This window comes from Aegilops tauschii, chromosome 7, assembly GCF_002575655.3.
Source record: "Aegilops tauschii subsp. strangulata cultivar AL8/78 chromosome 7, Aet v6.0, whole genome shotgun sequence".
Taxonomy (NCBI): domain Eukaryota; kingdom Viridiplantae; phylum Streptophyta; class Magnoliopsida; order Poales; family Poaceae; genus Aegilops; species Aegilops tauschii.
Genome location: NC_053041.3, coordinates 281,576,419 through 281,593,932, shown reverse-complemented (window position 1 = coordinate 281,593,932; position 17,514 = coordinate 281,576,419).

Genomic DNA, 17,514 nt, shown 5'->3' with positions numbered 1-17,514 from the left:
TCCGACATGCAAGAAATATATGAAAAGATTCATGGCCAACTTGTCAAGGAAGGTTTATGCATTCACTCCCATTCTTCGGTTAAAGAAGGATGCCAATTTTACTTGGGGGTGGGGGCAAAATAGCAAGAAGCACTTGATATGATCAAAAAATATTTGTGCACTCCTCCGATGTTGAAAGCTCCCAAACATAGAGATCCCTTTAGGCTGTATATTGCAGCGGGGGAAGGTGTTATTGGAACTATTTTGACTCAAGAGACCGAAGGAAAGGAGCATGCTGTTACTTATTTGAGCTTACACCTATTAGATGCCGAGACAAGGTATACACTTACTAAAAAAATATGCTTATGCTTGCACAAAATTAAGACATCATTGAGTACCTAGTACTTGCATAGTAGCTTGTCAAACCGATGTCATCAAATACATGATGCATAGACCAATTCTTAGTGGTATAATAGGCAAATGGTCTTATGCTTTAATTGAATATGATTTGGCTTATGAATCTCTGAAATCCATGAATGGCCAAATCGTTGTCAACTTTATTGTTGAGCATCAGATTGATGACAAGCATCATATTGACATAAACCTTGTCTCATAAGTACCATGGAGATTACATTTTGATGGTTCAGTTTGTAGCAAAGCTCAAGGTGTTGGTATTGTTTATATATCTTCTCATGGTGTTGTTTTTGAAGCCTCATGCCGCTTAGAATATTTTCCCACAAATAATCAAGTTGAATGTGAAGCAATTTTATTCGTCTTAGAGATGTTGCTCGCCATAAGTGATACACACATTGATGCTTTTGGTGATTCATTATTAGTAGTGCAACAAATATCCAAAGTCTCCCAATGTTTTGACGAATCACTTAATGATTATCTTGATAAATGTCTAGATATAATTTCTACTTTGGATTATTTTAGCATTGCTCATATATCTAGACAGGACAACTGAAGAGCAAATGAGTTGGCACAACAAGCATCTGGCTACCATGTTGATCATGGAATGTTTCATATTTCTCAAAAGTTGATGTCTAGTCTTGCCAAAATAGGAGAGGCCGAACTGGAGCACATCGTTTCAGCCACTAACGAAAAATCTAATGCAAATGAAAATCGGAACTAGAGGAAACCCATTATTGACTATTTGCGTGATCTGAGTAAAAGGGTGGACAAGACTGTTCAGCGTATGGCATTCAAATATATGATGAGGCATGATGATCTTTATCACCGAACAATTGATGACGTTCCTTTAAGTTCTTGGATGAGGACCAAGCAAGAATTTCTAGGGGAGTGGTACACCAAGGTATTTCTTATACTCATGACTCGACTCCCAAGACAAAGTGATTGTTGTGACGTGCTGGGTTTTATTGGTTGACAATGATTATTGATTGCTTCAGGTATTACAAAGGATGTGAAGCCTGTCAAATTTTGGCGATATTCAGTTGGCTCCTGCCGATATGTTACTATTATCAAGTCGTGGCTTTTTAAGGGTGGGGGTTAGATTTCATTGGAGAAATTCATCCTCCTTCCTCAAAGGGGCATCGGTTTGTGTTGGTGGAAACCGATTATTTCCTTAAATGGTATGAAACCATACCTCTCAAAAATATGACACATACTGAGGTAATTCGATTCATAACCGAGCACATTTTCATAGATTCGGCATCCCTCAAACATTAACTAAGAATCAAGGTTCAACTTTCATGTCACATCAAGTTAGAGAATTTGCCAAATCTTATAAGATAAAGTTGCTCAATTCCTGTCTATATTATGCCCAAGCTAATTGACAAGCTGAGCTAGCAATAAAACATTAATCAAACTCATCAAGAAGATGATTGAGGATAATCAAAGGAGATGGCATGATTTGTTGTCTGAAGCTTTGTGGGCACATAGAGTCTCAAGGCATTGTGCTACAAAGGTAACTCCATATGAGTTAGTGTATGGTCAAGAGGTTGTTTTACCAGTGGAAGTGAATTTGAATGCTTTTATAATAGCCAAACAAAATGGTTTATCGGGTTGACGTTTATAACTTGATGATGAACAATATTGACAAAGTCGCCGATAAACGTTTGGCTACTTTGAAAGCCATAGAGAGAGACAAGTTGAGGGTGGCAACAACTTACAATAAGAAGGTCAAGTTGGTGATCTCCTGTGAAAGGTGATCCTACCAATTGGTTCAAAAACAGAAAATTTGGGAAGTGGTCTCCAAGTTGGGAAGTCCTTTTAAGATTACAAGAGTAGTTCCCGAAAACTCAAATTTGGTGGAGTCCATACACGGAACATTGTTATCTCGAGCTCTCAATGGAAAATATTTGAAGAAGTACCACCCAGGTGTGTGGCAAGAAGCCTAGGTAGACAATGGTCGATATATAACTATCGCCCTAAGCATAAACATGGCCGGTATATAACTATCGCCCTATGGACGATATATAATCATTGCCTTAAGAATATATAAATGGCCGATGGAGTGTTGACATTGTCCTTAGAATAAACATGGTATGAATTATTATTTTTGCATGCTGCCTTTGCCAAAAAATAGGGGGGCATGTGTTGACATCAGATTTTGGCACGAAAGAAAACATTATTAAGATAGCCTCAAATGAAGAAGTGATCTACATGAAAAAGTTCTGCGTTGTCGACATGAACATCTTTGAAGTTTGGGTCATCACCATCCTTGCAGAAGTTATCATATGTCTGATGAGTAGCTTGAGTTATTGCATGAGAAAAAAGTGACACCCGACACAAGACGAAGACAAAAAGTGACAACCGACACAAGTGCGACCCTACCATGAGCAAAAAGTGACACACGGCACAAGACACCCATATAAATATGTCTGATGGGTAGCTTGAGTTATTGCATGTTTTGCGCGAGCTATTCGGCCCTAAATATGGCCTTAGATCAAAAAATGTCCAACACAAAAGTTGGTTGTGTCATCAGTTGAAATTGCTTTTGGGCATGTCTCCATCTAAGGTCGCTCAAGAATGACCCGCATGGTAGCTAGCTTGTAAACCCAACAGTTTTTGAAATTTTGGGCCAAACATCCGAGTTGGACCCTAATTAGGGTTTTGAGCATGAATCCAAACCCTTTGCTTGCACAAGAAGTCCGGAAACAAGAACCCACAATCGCAATGCATCTACCACTTTTTCATCTACGTTTTGCCTCTCCCTCGTTCTTCGTGTTGGAGAGATGTGAATCCCGAGGCTCTAGGGGCGGTTGCACTGACCTAGGGCAGCCCATAGCCGCCGCACTCCCTGAGAGGGTCCCTCCTGGGCGTGCGGGGTTTCGGGTCTCAAAAGTTCTCGTTGTCCTATGAATCGCGCTACCGGCAAGGCTCCTCCGGCGACGTGTCTTGCGTACCGCCCTTGACGTCGGAGATACACCGTGACGTGTTCATGTGCGAACACTATCTAAGTTATGGGCTCTGAGATTTTCTCTTGGTAGATTTACTCAAATATTTTTGAGAGGGGTGCTCAACAAAGTTTTTAGGGAAATTAAACTGAGCCGTCAAGTGAAATGGCAGGCGGGTGCCGGCTATTTTAGCCGGAGCAATCCAAAGGGTGAAATGACCATTTGGGGCCTCGAGCTCAGCCAATAGCCGACCGACATGTATCTACGGTCGGATTTCAAATGCACCTGGCAAGTTTTACTTGAAAAACAAGGAAAGTTGACTCCTCTGTTATTCTCTCGCAACCCAGAAGAACTTTGTTTCTCACTGGCAAGTAATAACTTTTTGCACAAAAGAGATTTCTCTCGTCTCACTTGGGATACTTTTCAGTTAAGCATCATAAACACATAAGATCTCCTCTTAATTTTACGGTGGTCCTATGAGTCAATTAAAGAAAATAAACTATGCAATAAATGCACTACGTCTTCAATTCGCCTTCATTCTTTTGGATGCCACGCGTAGCAATTACTTCTACTCATCAATATCTTGGGGGGTCTTCGACGACACATAATCTCTTCGAAAGCAATCTTCTCAATTGACTTAGCCTTCTTCTCTGCTTCACAGATAGTAATGTTCTCGCAGATAGTAATGTTCTGAGTTTATAGCAAACTCTTGTGATCTAAAGGGACCTAATCTATGTGTATGCACTAGCTACTAGGACACTGGAGTAGAATCTCCTATTGCGGATACACAGGATTAGATACTTCTTAACAAAGATACAATATTGTGCATTGGAGATAATGGCAAAGTGATGTACTTAACTACTCATCATTTGTTTTAAAAAAGTATATTGTGAAGTCAAACGACATTTTCTTGTCTAGGAGACTCTTCAAGAAAGATGGAATGGCAATTGGGCATGGCCTGGTTCGAAGTTGTTGACTTACAAAGAAAGAAGACAAGACGAACAAAAATACCAGAAAAAATATGTATCTAATTCTCCGATGTGCTACCATTCCATCCGCAGCCAGGGCTCCCACACCGATAATGATCACATCATCAATGCCGGTGAAGTCACCGCAAAGGCGAAGAACTTGCTTCTGCCATGTACCACTACATGACAGAGGATTCATGAGAAGAACTTGCTTCTGTATCCGAGCTCTAGGCATTCCATGTATTGAATAAATGTATCCACCCATTTCATGCAAACGTAGTACTCGACCATTGTTCCATGAATGTTCCAAATCTACGTAAATTGGTAAGTTTATTTATGCTTAATGCATCAAGGTTCTACACTAACTAATTCCACTGCGCGCGTGTGTAATATCTAGTCAAACAATGTAGCTTTTCTACTCCCTCCGTTCACTTTTGTAAGATGTTCTAGATATTTAAGACAACACCTAATTAAAGCAGTTCAATTTCAGTTGTCTAAAAGTTCTTACAAAAGTGAATAGAAGGAGTACTTTCATTGCAATCATGTACCATCACCCCATGTCTCCAATGTTATTTAACATTGTTGCCGACATGTTGGCTATTGTGATTGAGCGCGCCAAACAGGATGGCCAGATTGCATGAGTAGTGCCACACCTTGTGGATGGTGGCCTCTCTATTTTGCAATATGTTGATGACACAATTCCGCTTATGGAACATGACCTGGAGAAGGTTTGAAACCTAAAACTATTGCTTTCGGCGTTTGAGCACATGTCGGGTCTCAAAATTAACTTCCATAAAAGCGAACTCTTCTGCTCGGGAGAAGCTGTTGAGGCGGCGATCGATTATGCAGACCTGCTCCGTTGCACGCATGGCCAATTCCCGATTAGATGTCTGGGAATACCGATTCACTATCGGCGTCTCACTATTGCGGAGTGGAAGCGTGTAGAGGAGCGTCTAGAGAAACTTGGGCAGTTGGAAAGAAAAGCTGATCTCAGTTGGGTGACGGTTGGTTTTGATTAACTCTATCCTCACAAATATGGTTCTCTATACGATTTCTTTGTTCCAACTACCAAAAGGGGTCTTGCGAAGATTGGACTATTTTAGATCCAGATTCTTTTGGCAAGGAGACAGGGAAAAGAAAAAATATAGGTTGGCCAAATGGAGTGTGGTTTATAGGCTAAAATACCAAGGTTGTGACGCCCGGGTAATTAAGCTACAGTAATCCCACGCTAATGGTGCCACGTTACCTCCGTTACTGTTGCTAATCTATCGTTAGATCAAAACCGGTCCAAAATTCAAATTCAAAATTTGGTAAATAATAAAAGTTTTCAAACATTAAAATAAAAATGTTCGGTTTGTACTAAACATTACATAGATAATTATGGTGTAGAAGACACAGTTTTACAAAATGCATAAATATTTTAAATTCAATTAAAACAAAAGAGAAAATAAATAAAAGAAAGAAAATACAAAAGAGAAAAACAAACAAACAAAAAAGAAAAAGAAACCCCCCCGGGGCTCCGGCCCAGCAGGCCACCGGCCCAACTGGGCCACGACCAATCAGACCGGCCCATCCCCGCACTCCATAACCCGCACTCCCCCCACTCACCCACCGACAACCCCCACACCCCCCCCGAAATATCTCGCCCCTCTCGCGATTGGATCGGGATCGAGAGGAGGAGGCCGCCGACGCCGCCGTACACCGCCGCCTCGTCATCGTTCGCCGCCGCCTGGACCTCGCCGGCCTCCCCGCCCGGACCGCACGCCTTCCTCGTCCTCCTCCCCGACTCGCATCACCGAGCCTCGCCGCCCCTTCCCTCCTCGCACGTGAGCGGCTCCCCTCTCGTCTCCCCCTCTGCTCCCGTTGCCGGATCTAGCCGCGCCCGCGCTCGCGGTGAGCGCGCGCTCCCCGCGCCCCCCGAGCACCGCTCGCATTCGTCGTTCGGCTCCACGCGCCTGCTTGCGTTTGCCACTGCCGTCCCGTGCCCCGCGCGCCTGCCTCTGGCTGCCACCGCCGCCGCGCCTTGCCCCCTTTGCCTGCGTGTGCGTTCGCCCGCCGAGCCGCCGCCTGCGCCTGCTGCTGTTCTCCGACCGTCTCAGGACGAGCCACTGCCACTGCAGGACGTGCCGCTCCAAGGGCCCTCCATCGCGCCCTCTCGCACGCCAAACCGTCGCTGGAGCTGTGCTCCCGAGCACCTCCGCCGTCCCCAGTGACTCGCCGGTGTGCAAAGCACACCCACGCACGCTTAAATCAGCGATCTGCTTCATTGACGTGTGGGCCCGCCAAGTTTAATGAAGTCCTAAGCGCTAATTAACAGCAACCTATTTTACCTAAATAACGCTGGCACCGAATCCCAACTACAAATAACCCTTCACTTAAAATGTGACACTGACTGGTGGCCCCACGTCCTAATTAAAACTAAACTGAATAAACCTAAGTAACTCTAGTCTATGACATGTGCCCCCCCACATGTCAGTTGGACCGGTCAATTGTGACTGTTGACTGTTGACTCAGCAGTCAACAGGTCCCACTGTCTTACACACACATGCACTGCTGGGTACACTTCCTGTGTACCCATAGCATTTAAATACAAATTTAATTTTGATTTAAATTAAATCCAAAAATTAGAAATCATTTTAAATCTTTAAATTTTAATATAAAATAATCCGTAACTCGGATGAAAATACTTTGTACATGAAAGTTGCTTAGAACGACGAGACGAACCCGAATACGAAGTCTGTTCGTCCGCTACACGTCCCTAGCATAACAAACATGCAACAATCCACCTCCATTTCATCTGCCCGAAAACGTCAAACACCGAGAATACTTTCCCGGATGTTTTCCCCCTTCGCCAGTAGCACCTACTACTACGATAGTTCACCTCTAGCACCACGTAATGCCATGTTACACTTTGTGATGCTTTGATTGCTCTGTTATTTATTGTGTTCCCCATCCGTTACTTCTTTCCGGTAGACCCCGAGATTGCCGGCGACCCCCAGTTCGACTATGGCGTTGACGACCCCTCCTCGGCTGAGCTTCCAGGCAAGCCCCCCCTGATCACCAGATATCGCCTATTCCTTCTCTATGCTGCTTGCATTAGAGTAATGTAGCATGTTACTGCTTTCGGTTAATCCTATTCTGCTGCATAGCCTGTCAATGATGCTACAGTTGTTACCCTTACCTGCTATCCTACTGCTTAGTATAGGATGCTAGTATTCCCAGTGGCCCTACACTCTTGTCTGTCTGCCATGCTATACTACTGGGTCGTGATCACTTTGGGAGGTGATCACGGGCATATGCTATGTACTTTATACTGTTACATTACTTATGATACTGATCGAAGATGGGGGCTGAAGGGGCAGGTGGCTCCATCCCGATAGAGGTGGGCCTGGGTTCCCGACGGCCCCCGACTGTTACTTTGTGGCGGAGCGACAGGGCAGGTTGAGACCACCTAGGAGAGAGGTGGGCCTGGCCCTGGTCGGCGTTCGCGGTTACTTCATAATAACACGCTTAATGAGATCTTGGTATTTGATCTGAGTCTGGCCACTGGCCTATACGCACTATCCAACTACGCGGGAACAGTTATGGGCACTCGGCGTCGTGGTATCAGCCGAAGCCTTCGTGACATCAGCGACTGAGCGGTGCGCGCCGGATTGGACTGGAACGCCTGCTAGGCTAGGTCTGCTTCCGGCCGCCCTCGCAACGTGCAGGTGTGCAATGGGCGATGGGCCCAGACCCCTGCGCCATAGGATTTAGACCGGCGTGCCGACCTCTCTGTTGTGCCTAGGTAGGGCTGTGACGTGTTGATCTTCCGCGATCGGGCATGACCCAGAAAAGTGTGTCCGGGCAAATGGGCTCGAGCGTGTTGGGTCATGTGGTGCACCCGTGCAGGGAAGTTTATCTATTCGAATAGCCGTGATCTTCGGTAACAGGACGACTTGGAGTTATACCTTGACCTTATGACAACTAGAACCAGATACTTAATAAAACACACCCTTCCAAGTGCCAGATACAACCCGGTGATCGCTCTTTAACAGGGCGACGAGGAGGGGATCGCCGGGTAGGATTATGCTATGCGATGCTACTTGGTGAACTTACCATCTACTCTCTCCAACATGCTGCAAGATGGAGGTGGCCAGAAGCGTAGTCCTCGACAGGATTAGCTATCCCCCACTTATTCTGGCATTCTGCAGTTCAGTCCACCGATATGGCCCTTTACCCATATACCCCTGCATATGTAGTGTAGATCCTTGCTTGCGAGTACTTTGGATGAGTACTCACGGTTGCTTTTCTCCCTCTTTTCCCCCTCTCCATTCTACCTGGTTGTCGCAACCAGATGCTGGAGCCTAGGAGCCAGACGCCACCGTCGACGACGACTCCTACTACACCGGAGGTTCCTACTACTATGTGCAGACCGCTGACGACGACCAGGAGTAGTTTAGGAGGATCCCAGGCAGGAGGCATGCGCCTCTTTCGATCTGTATCCCAGTTTGTTCTAGCCTTCTTAAGGCAACTTGTTTAACTTATGTCTGTACTCACATATTGTTGCTTCCGCTGACTCGTCTATGATCGAGCACTTGTATTCGAGCCCTCGAGGCCCCTGTCTTGTATTATGATGCTTGTATGACTTATTTATGTTTTAGAGTTGTGTTGTGATATCTTCCCGTGAGTCCCTGATCTTGATCGTACACATTTGCGTGCATGATTAGTGTACGATTGAATCGGGGGCGTCACAAGTTGGTATAAGAGCCGACTGCCTGTAGGAATCCCCCTTTCCAACTCCTTGGCCGAAGTCGAGTCTAGTCATTGAAAAAGTTTTTACTAACATGGCTGTGCGGCTTACGGGCCCACGTCGCCATTGGGTGGTATTAGGATCTTTTATTCCTCGATCTATACTCTGGGACTCTGATCTCTCTTCTATTCGCGTTAAATGATTTTGCTAACTCTAACTATAGGTTCTCGTAATTACTTCATGCCCCTCACTCCAGATGATTGTTTGGTGCACCGAAGGATTCCTAAGATACTCTCCGATGTTCTCTCGAGACTCTTTGCTCGTCGCTTTTGCAATCCCCTACCACCGATGCATCCCTATGGAGAAATACTTACACCTGTCCTTCTTACTTTCATTCCCAGCTGCTCTTGTTATTACAAGATGCATCGAATTATTTTTGACTTTTAAGAATCTCTTGAGCTACTGCCTTGCAGTTCCTTGCCACCCGAATACCCCTACAGGCAATTCTCGCACTTACCGAGTATCCGCTCATCCCCAGTTGATTAAGGTATTTCACAAAAGTCTTCGTAATACCGTTCGTTCTTCTGAAAATCCTCAACAGCCTAATGCTCTTGAAATTCTTGCTTGCTAGCATTATGATTAATCCAATAAGTCTGGTAATCTTATTGGCAACCTTTGTTACTATCATTTTGAGTCCATTGATTCAATAGGTTACGAATGCTCGCAATCCTCAATCAGAACCTAGAATTCATCATTTCGGCTCAAACGTCATTTTAAACATGAGCTGAATCTCGACCAATCAAATTGTTGTCGATTTTACCCCTAAGCTTACTCAACTTATCCATCCTTAATCAGAGTGTTTGCTTCTGATCCCTTGATTGGAAATCATAATTCTTTTGCATTTGAGCTTTGAATTAGTCAGTTGTTTCTATAGTCTGATCTCCTTGCATTATTTCTTCCTCTGGTTGAGTACCGATGCTCACATCAAATCCTTTGAGGACCACCGGATCCTTTGTTGGATTTTATCCGATAGAGTCCTTCATATTCAATCACTTTGGAAGTTCTTTCTCCATTGGTAAATCCTATCCTCTGATTGACCAACCATGCTCTGCTTTCGAGCTTGTGTAATTTACTCCTGAAGTTTGTGGTATATGTTCCTAAGAGACCCTGATGGGTTGAAGCTATGCCTTTTCTAATCTGTGTAAACCCGGAAGCTTCTACGGGTCATACTCTAACGGTGTTATGCCAAATAAAATTTCAGCACTACAACTTCATCAAACGCGAGGAGTGAATGAATGGTTGTGCATTGGAGAAGTGGGAGTCGACCTTGAACTTTGTGTTCATGACCATGGACACGATGTATAACTTATCATGGAAGCTGCTCATAAAAATAGTTACCCCCTTGTTATAAGTTCATCTTGTATCCGTGGTTCGATCATTTATGATCGAGGTTTCCGACCATGTTCTCCTTTAAATACCATTTCTCGTGCATGTTTAAGCACTTGTCTTCTGTAGAGTAATACCCCAGTCCAACCTCTACTTTGATTTGTCGTCGAGTATTACCCCCCTGGTATCTCAAGATTATCACCGAACTGCATAACTTCTTATGACTTCTTCATCAAGTGCTACATTCTCATTGATTCCATTTTTTCACGGGCTCTGAGTTATTAAACACTCAAAGACACCGATAACTGACCCGAGTCCGCATCGCGATTAAGCAACTCTTGGTAAACTTCATTACTTACGAGTTTGAACTCAATCACATCATTCCTAGCCTGCTTGGCTATATCCTTGTCGTGCCGATTTTAACTGTGCTACCTGGTCCTTAATCCCGAAGCACAACTTTCGACGATGAGCTAAGCTTACGTCGATCTTTCTCGTCATATCATTTCACCTTGAACAACAAGCTTGATTTCAAGTTTGTGTCGTACCCATGGTTCCAATAACCTTTTGCTTCATAATTCCTTTGACTTGATGTCATCGCCGATAGATTACATCTTCATGAAATCTCTCGACAAATGTGTCGTGATCAGCACCAACATTTTGAGCTCTTCCAGGATATCAATCGAATTCATAATGAGAAATACCATCCTTGCCCTCGATGATTTGTGTTATCATCGACCACTTTATTGCCTTCCGTTCAACACAAACTTGTTCGTGTTTTGTGTTATACCTTGAGATCCTTGCTATCCAGCATTTGTTCCTCTTTACCTTGGAGTATTACCATCTTTTATATCAAGAATGTCGTGAGAATTTTACCACCTCTTATGCATTCTTGGTACAAGTGATACTTCTCATCAACACCATTAATTCTTGGCCTCGTGTCGATTCTAACCGGGACGCCAACAAGTGAATGGTACTGTTTTGATTCTGCCCTTCTAGCAACCCTATTACGTTGAAGTTAATGATTGATAGTTCCATTCTAAGACTTTGGTTGTCGAATCACCATTCTAACATTGATCTTGCTACCTATGCCCATATTTCGGGCGCACCTTTTCAACCAATATTTAATTGTGTATGTTTTCCTCGAGCATACATCATTATATTATTTGATCTGACTAATGCTATCTCCTTGTTCACATAATTGTGGAAACCCATCTTTTGGAAGTCTCGATGAATTGTCGCTGAGTTCATCAGCTACCACCTTATCCCTTCATTGATTTAATGATGAGCTTTTGTTTCGGAACTCGCTTCCATAGTAAATTTCCCGAGAATCTTACAATGTCGTCTCGTCAAATTGTGTTGCACCTTTTCTTCTCGGGCATCCAGAGTCTGAGGTATCCTGACACCAATCAGATCTGAATCTCGGTTAGATATGATGGTTGGCAAATATTTCCGAGAGTTATAACATTGGTCTTTATATGACCCGGTAAGGTGATGTCATGCCTAGCACACCTGGCCGGAGGACCTATTGCTATAGTATCCTTTAGCAAGGTTACCCATTCTTCCATGAGGAAATTGTAAGACTTATTCTATAAATTGTTCCTATCCAAAGTCCGACCTTTGCTTGAAGAACATGTCAATGCTATCTCGAAGCATGTATGTGGTACTCCGAATTTCAATAAGAACATTTGAAGCACAATGCTTAATTTTCTTTATCAAATTATCCAAACACCGTTGTATGGGTAATGTCATGAGATTTCTTCCCCCTTTCCTAACGAGTTTTCTACATTATATCATGTCATGGATATCATGCTTTGTTTCTCCTTGGGAAGGATATACCCCTGAATAATGTGTTTAAACACATTTTCCTTTCCATTGTACTATTTAATCTGATGATCACCTTTTCCTCTCCATTGTTTTGTTTAACCTTTCTTGTGATCTATATGATCTAAGCAGTAATAACTCACTACTTATGTAAACACCTCGATGACACCTCTTTCAGTAATACCCTGTTACTATTGTTGATGACATTCCGGTAGCCACCGATGGACGAGAACTTTGCCTATTGGTCCACCTCGTTCAATGAGCAGGAAAATGGTTCTCTTCGTCCCTCGCCCTTGGTACCGACGTGGCCGACATAATTGATAGGCTATCCTCTGACATGCCTTGTTATCATGACTGTGCAAAATATCACCGCCCTTTCTACTTTTAACCCACATGTTGGGCCTATAACCCACAGGTCCCAGGATCGAAACCTGTCTGTCCTGTATACCCCTATCTTTGAAGTTATTCCTCATGATTGGCTTCGTATGAAGATCACCAGCCACCTTACTAGAGATGATCTAATCTGGTATCAGACGCTATACTTATTTTCGTTGCTCTGGACCCCTTTCACACTTTGTTTCAGGCATCGAACGATTGCCTACCCGCTCAAAACATCTCATGGTACTTACTTACTTTGCTCTCGATATTGTCTTAAGTTTCCATTCGAGAGTTACTTTCCGCCACCATCCCCGATGTTATCAACCAGATAGTCGACCTTTCAGAGGTCCGTTTTCCGAAGTTACCCCTTGTCCTTCATACGTACAATGAAGACTCCGGAGAAAGGATGACGACTTCATCATGATGACCTGAAGCCGAGGTATGAAGACATCAACGTCATGGATCGACCACTTAAATAAGAGCAACCAAGACCGAGAAGGCTCGTTAGAATTTCGCAACCAAATCCCTTCCCCCTTACTTCCCCTCTTAAATCTCGGGACGAGATTTCTTGTAGTGGAGGAGAATTGTGACGCCCGGGTAATTAAGCTACAGTAATCCCACGCTAATGGTGCCACGTTACCTCCGTTACTGTTGCTAATCTATCGTTAGATCAAAACCGGTCCAAAATTCAAATTCAAAATTTGGTAAATAATAAAAGTTTTCAAACATTAAAATAAAAATGTTCGGTTTGTACTAAACATTACATAGATAATTATGGTATAGAAGACACAGTTTTATAAAATGCATAAATATTTTAAATTGAATTAAAACAGAAGAGAAAATAAATAAAAGAAAGAAAATACAAAAGAGAAAAACAAACAAAAAAAGGAAAAGAAACCCCCCCGGGGCTCCGGCCCAGCAGCCACCGGCCCAACTGGGCCACGATCCACCAGACTGGCCCATCCCCGCACTCCATAACCCCCACTCCCCCCACTCACCCACCGACAAGCCCCCACTCCCCCCCGAAATATCCCCCCTCTCCCTATTGGATCGAGATCGAGAGGAGGAGGCCGCCGACGCCGCCGTACACCGCCGCCTCGTCATCGTTCGATGCCGCCTGGACCTCGCCGGCCTCCCCGCCCGGACCGCACGCCTTCCTCGTCCTCCTCCCCGACTCGCATCACCGAGCCTCGCCGCCCCTTCCCTCCTCGCACGTGAGCGGCTCCACTATCCTCTCCCCCTCTGGTCCCGTTGCCGGATCTAGCCGCGCCGCGCTCGCGGTGAGCGCGCGCTCCCCGTGCCCCCGAGCACCACTCGCATTCGTCGTTCGGCTCCACGCGCCTGCTTGCGTTTGCCACTGCCGTCCCGTGCCCCGCGCGCCCGCCTCTGGCTGCCACGGCCGCCGTGCCTTGCCCCCTTTGCCTGCGCGTGCGTTCTCCCGCCGAGCCACCGCCTGCGCCTGCTGCTGTTCTCCTACTCGCTACGGCCGGCCGCCACTACGCTCAACGCCGGCAACTTCTCCGACCGTCTCAGGACGAGCCACTACCACTGCAGGACGTGCTGCTCCAAGGGCCCTCCATCGCGCCCTCCCGCACGCCAAACCGTCGCCGGAGCTGTGCTCCCGAGCACCTCCGCCGTCCCCTGTGACTCGCCGGCGTGCAAAGCACACCCACGCACGCTTAAACCAGCGATCTGCTTCATTGACGTGTGGGCCCGCCAAGTTTAATTAAGTCCTAAGCGCTAATTAGCAGCAACCTATTTTACCCAAATAACGCTGGCACCGGATCCCAACTATAAATAACCCTTCACTCAAAATGTGAAACTGACAGGTGGCCCCACGTCCTAATTAAACTAAACTAAATAAACCTAAGTAACTCTAGTCTATGACATGTGCCCCCCCCCCACATGTCAGTTGGACCGGTCAACTATGACTGTTGACTGTTGACTCAGCAGTCAACAAGTCCCACTGTCTTACACACACATGCACTGCTGGGTACACTTCCTGTGTACCCATAGCATTTAAATACAAATTTAATTTCGATTTAAATTAAATCCAGAAATTAGAAATCATTTTAAATCTTTAAATTTTAATATAAAATAATCCGTAACTCGGATGAAAATACTTTGTACATGAAAGTTGCTCAGAACGACGAGACGAACCCGAATACGCAGTCTGTTCATCCGCCACACGTCCCTAGCATAACGAACATGCAACAATACACCTCCATTTCATCTGCCCGAAAACGTCAAACACCAGGAATACTTTCCCGGATGTTTTCCCCCTTCGCCAGTAGCACCTACTACTATGATAGTTCACCTCTAGCACCACGTAATGCCATGTTACACTTTGTGATGCTTTGATTGCTCTGTTATTTATTGTGTTCCCCCTCCGTTACTTCTTTCCGGTAGACCCCGAGATTGCCGGTGACCCCCAGTTCGACTACGGTGTTGACGACCCCTCCTCGGCTGAGCTTCCAGGCAAGCCCCCCCTTGATCACCAGATATCGCCTATTCCTTCTCTATGCTGCTTGCATTAGAGTAATGTAGCATGTTACTGCTTTCGGTTAATCCTATTCTGCTGCATAGCCTGTCAATGATGCTACAGTTGTTACCCTTACCTGCTATCCTACTGCTTAGTATAGGATGCTAGTATTCCCAGTGGCCCTACACTCTTGTCTGTCTGCCATGCTATACTACTGGGTCGTGATCACTTCGGGAGGTGATCACGGGCATATGCTATGTACTTTATACTGTTACATTACTTATGATATTGTTCGGAGATGGGGGCTGAAGGGGCAGGTGGCTCCATCCCGATAGAGGTGGGCCTGGGTTCCCGACGGCCCCCGACTGTTACTTTGTGGCGGAGCGACAGGGTAGGTTGAGACCACCTAGGAGAGAGGTGGGCCTGGCCCTGGTCGGCGTTCGCGGTTACTTCATAATAACACGCTTAACGAGATCTTGGTATTTGATCTGAGTCTGGCCACTGGCCTATACGCACTAACCAACTACGCGGGAACAGTTATGGGCAATCGGCGTCGTGGTATCAGCCGAAGCCTTCATGACGTCAGCGACTGAGCAGCGCGCGCTGGATTGGACTGGAATGCCTGCTAGGCTAGGTCTGCTTTCGGCCGCCCTCGCAACGTGCAGGTGTGCAATGGGCGATGGGCCCAGACCCCTGCGCCATAGGATTTAGACCGGCGTGCCGACCTCTCTGTTGTGCCTAGGTAGGGCTGTGACGTGTTGATCTTCCGCGATCGGGCATGACCCAGAAAAGTGTGTCCGGGCAAATGGGCTCGAGCGTGTTGGGTCATGTGGTGCACCCGTGCAGGGAAGTTTATCTATTCGAATAGCCGTGATCTTCGGTAACAGGACGACTTGGAGTTATACCTTGACCTTATGACAACTAGAACCAGATACTTAATAAAACACACCCTTCCAAGTGTCAGATACAACCCGGTGATCGCTCTCTAATAGGGCGACGAGGAGGGGATCGCCGGGTAGGATTATGCTATGCGATGCTACTTGGTGAACTTACCATCTACTCTCTCCTACATGCTGCAAGATGGAGGTGGCCAGAAGCGTAGTCTTTGACAGGATTAGCTATCCCCCACTTATTCTGGCATTCTGCAGTTCAGTCCACCGATATGGCCCTTTACCCATATACCCCTGCATATGTAGTGTAGATCCTTGCTTGCGATATTGTTGCTTGTGCTAGCCTTCTTAAGGCAACTTGTTTAACTTATGTCTGTACTCAGATATTGTTGCTTCCGCTGACTCGTCTATGATCGAGCCCTTGTATTCGAGCCATCGAGGCCCCTGGCTTGTATTATGATGCTTGTATGACTTATTTATGTTTTAGAGTTGTGTTGTGATATCTTCCCGTGAGTCACTGATCTTGATCGTACACGTTTGCGTGCATGATTAGTGTACGATTGAATCGGGGGTGTCACAAAGGTGGCCATGGTATTCATGACCTATAGGTCAAGAATGAGGCCCTACTTAGTAAATGGTTATTCAAACTTCTTACTGAGGATGGTGTTTGGCAAACCATGTTGCGCAACAAGTATTTAGGCCAAAAGGAGGTGTCTCTAGCATATTGGAAACCTGGAGACTAGCACTTTTGGGCTGGCCTAATGGCGGCAAAGAAACATCTCTTTCGCTTTGGGTCTTTTGCGATAAAGGACGGGTCAGAGATTCCTTTCCGGGGAGACATCTGGCTAGGCAATGCCAGTCTCCAAGAACAATATCCAGTCTTGTACATCATTGCTCGCGAGAAGAATAATACTATTGCACATGTGCTTAGTTCATCCCCGCCGAATATTTCGTTCAGGCGGGATTTGATTGGGCCTCGACTTACGTCATGGCATAATCTATTTTCCAGGTTGGATTCGATTAACCTGATACAAGACCGAGATGTGTTTCGCTGAACCTTACTACATCGGGGTCTTTCACAGTAGACTCCATGTACCGTGTACTCACGCATTCTGAGGTACCATTGAATAATAATAAGAAACCATGGAAATCAAAGATTCCACTAAAAGTCAAAAATCTTCATGTGGTATCTTCGTAGGGAAGTTTTTCTAACCAAAGACAACCTCGCACGGCGCAACTGGCAAGAAAGTAAGAAGTGTTGTTTTTGTACTCATGACGAGACAATCAAACATCTCTTTTTCCAACGCAAGTTTGCACGTCCTACGTGGTCAGTCATCCAAATAATGTTAAATTTGTATCCGCCCATAAGTGTTGCCAATATTTTTGATCATTTTTTTGCGGGTAAAAGAGATTATATTAGTGAGTGGATTGGCCACAAAGGCTTAAAATCTCATCAGGACCTGAGCGCAACCAGACAGCTGCACGTGGAGAAGAACGCCCCAGCTGGGCAAGTCTATGA